Source organism: Numida meleagris, chromosome 11 (genome assembly GCF_002078875.1).
Source record: "Numida meleagris isolate 19003 breed g44 Domestic line chromosome 11, NumMel1.0, whole genome shotgun sequence".
NCBI lineage: Eukaryota > Metazoa > Chordata > Aves > Galliformes > Numididae > Numida > Numida meleagris.
The window spans coordinates 2,600,917-2,606,302 of NC_034419.1; the positions used below are offsets into that span (position 1 = coordinate 2,600,917).

A 5,386-nucleotide genomic window follows, 5' to 3' on the forward strand; every position below is an offset into this window, starting at 1 on the left:
CCCAGGGGCCTGCTCTGTGGCGGCTGAGGGGCAGGGCCGGAGGCCGTGGAGGGGAAGGGGCACTGCAGGCCCAGCGGTGCCAGCAGGCAGCCACAGCCCAACCGCGGCCCCCCTGGCCCAGGAGCAGAGGGGCCCTGCCCGCGCCGGCTGGGGAGCCCCTGCCTGCCCCCGCCTGCCCTCTCCGCTGCAGGCAGACCCCCAGCACCCCTCTGCCCGGCGGCGGGGAGCTGCACGCAGTGCTGGAGCCAGCAGTGTTCAAACTGTTGCAGGAGACTGTAAGGGGAGGCAGGAAGCTTAGTGGCATGGAACTCCAGCCCCGGGGTGGGACAGGCTCCCATCCCTCCTTGGCCAAAGAGACTTAAGGAATGCCGCCCTGAGCACCCGCTGCCACGCCTCACCTGGCCCCAGCCCAGCGGCAGGCGACTGTTTGCCTCTTACAGCTGCCTACTCCAGCACAGAGGGAGATGGGCCTGCGGCTCCATCAAGATCCCAATCAAGCCTTTACTTATTTCCCTGATGTGCTGTTCCCTTTTGTTCCATTGCTGTTACCTGTGATAAGATGGCTGACCCCAACATCGCTACAACCTCCTTTCAGGGAGATGTAGAGAGCTTAATAGTCTACTGCGTGCCTATTCTTATCCAGAATAGCTACAGAAACAACAGCAACAAAAATTGAGGAGAAATCACAGGGAGCAGGAGCTGATCAGGGTTCTTATTTGGTAGTGTACAGGGACTGCTTTCACTCTAGTCATACTCACTTGGAGAGTAGAAATAGTTTTTGTGCTGGAAAATGGCGAGCTTACTTCTAACATAATGTTGTTTAACAAAAGTCTGTCTGTAATTTACACTGCTCAAACATTTTCTGTTAGCTCATTGTATTATTGTTTGCTTTTATAGGTTGGGATTTTTGAGATACCCATCCCAGTGACGTGCTTTTTTTTACATAACACCTTTGTATCATCATATTATTGCTTCAGAAGTACTGTAGGCTTAGCAGTGCAAAGGGTCTATGTCCCCCAGGACAAATGTGTTTGTATGGTTGTGGTCTGTGTGTGTTTTTCTACTTTAAAAAACAAATCCTCAGACAAAACAACTTTTAGAAGCTGGTCTGAATGTCCAGCTTTTCTGACAGTCAAGAACTCAGGTACATAAAGAATGAAAATTAGCAGGGCGAGCCACGCCAAATGTTGTGCCTTCCCACGTTCCTCACGCACGGCCTACTTAAGCAAATGGGAACTCTCCCAGTGGTGCCAGTATATAAAAAAAAAAAACTGTGAAAGAAGCAGAGTCCAAACCAAGAGGCGATCTATTTCTCCCATGTAGGACATCCTTCTTCCTCTCTCCCAGGAAACACAGCATTTAGGCCAAGTGCGGGCTTTAGCAAACTTCATTTCTGCACCTGTCCCACATACGGGGAAAGCAGAAAGCAAGCTGCCTGTCTGACGTTGTGAAGGAAGCAGCCACCTCAAGGGCCCATCCTTTCACATTCTTCTGTGGGCTGACTGCAGCCCTGAGCCACCTGCACCTCTCTGCAGCTGTGCAGCTTGCAATGGGCCTGTAGCATGGTGTGCGTCAGCACTGCTGTCCTCCAGCCAGGGGAGAGCTGCAGTGCTCGGTGGGGGATTTACAGAGCAGGGAACTGCTCTGTTGCAGCTCCTAATGCAGTTCTGAAAACCCTTCCGTAAATGTCACTATCATTTTGTTGCAAGTGATTTGCTTTTCTGCACAACCCTTTTCGCTCATACCTCAGTGGGAAGCTGCTTTGAATTTTAATTCACGATTATTCAGCTCCTGTCACACCTACATAGCGCCTTTGCTTCAAGCTTGTACATGATGTTCTGCTGCCTTTGAGTGCATGGGAGCAGCTAGGGCAGGAAAAATGAGATGGAAGTGAGAAAGTTGTGTGTCCTATGTGAAGGGAATTAATCGAATGAAAAATCCAATCAGAAAAATCTACAGGCAACAAGTGAGACCAGTGGAATTCAGCTTATGCTCAAAGACAGCACTTATCCAGATCTTTGGCTCTTTAATTGCAGCAGGGCATACCAAAAGCAGGTAGAGGTGTTTTGTAGGATCCAGCAACATTGTTACTATAAAGAAACTTTTAATGCTTTGCAAAACATCCAAGCGTAGAATATAAAGAGAAGATGTCAGCTGTACGGTAAGGCATTCAAAATTAGCATTTTGTGTGATTCGGAATAAGATTATCTGATCTCTTCCCGCTTTCTGAATTTAGAAATACTTGGAAGAGTCCCATCAAGAGGTATAGCGTGAGAAGACACATCTGTGGAGGAGCAGAGCAAGGGGGCTGCTGTGTGCTGGCACCACTGCAAGGGGAAAGATGTTCTGGCCATGCCTGGCTGCCAGTGAGCCAAGCTCGGGGCTTCTGAGCATCTGTGTGCCACTGGGAAACTGTGCCGGAGATGCTCTCCCATGGAAAAGTGAGAGAGAATGAGTAATGTCCTCTGTTCCAAGTGACACCTGTTCTGATCCTAGGCTGCTTTAGGTGCTGTTTGACAGTGGAGGGAGCTGCCAGCTCACCATGGCCTGGCTCCGCAAGCAGAGCCCAGCTTTCTTGCTGGTGGCCCCTCAGAGATGGTGTCAAATTTGCAGGAGGTGGATGCTGGCCTGGAAGTGCCCGGTGCACTTCAGCTACCTTCGGGCATGGTTTGCGTGCCCATACCGTGCACGCAGAACCCCAAGCTGAACTGATCTGCAGCCTTCCTGCCCTGGCCAGCAGCAGCGGCACAAAGCATGGCTTAGTTCCAACCCTGAAGGAAAAAGAGTTTATTCACGTGATCCTGCTTGCTGGCTGCTGGTGGCAGAGCGTGGCATGGGCTGGGCCGTGCTGGTTTGGCAGGTACATGTGGCAGTGTATGTGGTTGGGCAGGATGGGTTCTGAGTCAGAAGCTCCTGTGACGTTGCTAAATTCAGCTTGTTCTGCTTTACACTGGAGCTGCTTTGGTGCAGCCTTTCTGCCTTCAGAAATATGGATCAGACCCAGTTCTTGTGAGTTGCATATATTCATTCATTAGGCCTGGAAAAAGGGAGTGAGAAGAAGTTCTGCCCATGGTACAGCCCTCGGACTGGCAGGTATGTGACAGCAATTAAGCACTGAGGCAGCCTGCCTTCTCAGCCAGGACATGGCACATTATTTCTCTGATATCTGGATGTCAGATGATTTCATCTGAAGTTCTAGCAAGACCCTGAACTGAGGATCTGGGAACACACACCGGCTTTGCTGTGGTTCTCACTCTGGTTTATTGCATTGTGCCCAAGAAGCCAGATTGTTACCTGGCTAGGGCTCAGAGAGAATGTGATACCTACCAAATGCCATATTAAATAGAATCTTTTTTCCTGGCCCCATGCAGTGCTTCAAATCCTGTCCATCATTCCCCAAGTGCTAGAATGCAGCACTCTTGCCTTCATCTCAGTAGATTCACCAGGACCAGCTGGGTGCCAAAGGTCTGATCTGGTCTGAGTTCACGATAGATCTCATGTGCAGCAGTGACTGGCTCCCATCAGCTCACCTGATCACTTATTCCAGGGAAGCAACATTCAGATTTGCCAGCAAACTGTCTCTGACACACTCTAAAAAGTATCTTTTCCAGGGAAGGGCTTAATGTCATCCTTTTATGTTCTCTTTTTTTAAAATATCTTTTTATTATTATTATTATTATTGTAACACAAGAAGCAGAAGATGCCGAAGAAAATACTTCAAAGGCATCATATCTCCCTCCTCAGCTGAGAGGAGCAAAGGTTTTGTAGTTAAATGGGGAAAGCTTTGTTTCTAGGTTTCTGAGTTTTGACACAAATCCCTGTGGGACCCATGTCCCTGGGCCTCCCCAGCCTCTGCACAGCGATACTTTTCTTTGCAAAAGTAGGGCTTGTGCTGGAGTAAACACAAAAAAATGCAGAGATGCTCAAGGCAGCGGGAAGCAGTCTATGCCACACTTCTGGTGAACGGCTGCGAGTTAACTGCTGGCAGTGTGCACCTCTGTCATTTCAGCGTGTAGAAAGCCCATGTCCCAGGGTTGAAAACCCACCACACTCATGGATGTGAGCTCCTCTCTGCAGCCCCTTCCCAGGAGCAACCCCAACTCAAACAAGCAGAGCTCATCCAAATTTAACCTGCGGGTTTTGCAGAAAAGCTTGAGGGAGTCCCTGCGGCTTTCCAGTTTTCTGTTCTATGATGCAAATTCAGGTTTAGACTGACCCCTAAAGGGCAGCAAGGACCTGTTAGATTTCAGACCAGCCTCATAAACTTCCAAAATCTTGAGAAACTGATTTACCTGCAGCTTTGAGCCACAATAAAAGTTGATTTGGAAATTCACCTCAACTCAGTTTCTGACTGCAGATGAGAGCAGCATATTTTCCAGTCTGCAAAATCTGTCAGCTTTCAGCAGAAAATGCGCTTTAGAACTTTACATACTTTCTGCCTGATCAGTCCCTTGTGTTTGAGTATCACAAAATACTTGCGACAACCTGTGATGTACTTGTCTACCACTGCTTTTCAAGCTAGGTATTAGGAAAAAGCTTCTCCAAAAGAGCGGTCGGGCACTGGCACAGGCTGCCTGGGGAACTGGGGGAGTCACCGTCCCTGGAGGTGTTCAAGAAGCATGGGGATGTGGCGCTGAAGGACGTGGATAGTGGGCAGTGATGGAGGTAGGTGGACTGTTGGACTTGGTGATCTTAGAGGTGGTCTTTTCCAACCTTTGTGATTCTGTGTTTTGTCTGGAGATGCATTTCTGGCTGAAGAATGGTGGCCCTTCCCTGGGCTCCTCTGGTCTGTCCACGTTCCTGTGGCACTGGGGAGCCCAGAACTGGGCCCAGTGCTCCCGGTATGGCTTCACCAGAGGGAGAAGGATCACCTCACCCTGCTGACAGTGCTTTGCCTAAAGCGGCTTCGGGACATTCTGGTGGACATTGCTGTTCCATTTCAGTGCACGGTTTCTCAATGTTATCCTCTCTTCCACAGGAGGGAAGGGGTAATAAAGAGACAAGAATACGGCAACACATGATTGTGACTCTCTCCTCTGCCTCCTTCCCTGTGCTGGTGGTAGGGCTCTGCACTCAAACTTCAAATGCAAATCACAGTTGCCATTATGGCTGAATAAACGAGAGAATGAACCATTTCCCTTGATCTCCGTTTACGTCGTTTTTCTCTCCCACTGCAGCACAGTTGGCATTACTAGGGATGGGGCTCGCTCGCTCTGCCGCCCGCCCGCCAGGGGGCGCTCTCCCCAGCGGGGCGTTCTCGCTCCCCCCCCGTCGGCAGACCGCGAAGCCACGCCCCTTTCCGGAAGCTCCGCCCCCTGCCGGAACCCACGCCCCGTCGCGCGCTCCCGAGCCGCCCCGTGCAGGAGAGGGGCGGGGCCAGAGCTGC

At 50.4% G+C, this 5,386-nt stretch overlaps 1 long non-coding RNA gene across 1 annotated transcript; it reads left to right on the forward strand.

Annotated features, from left to right (window-relative positions):
• Positions 7-5,135, forward strand: LOC110404971. Its single transcript, XR_002442623.1, has 2 exons — positions 7-4,665; positions 4,979-5,135. It is a non-coding gene; the product is annotated as an uncharacterized LOC110404971 (long non-coding RNA).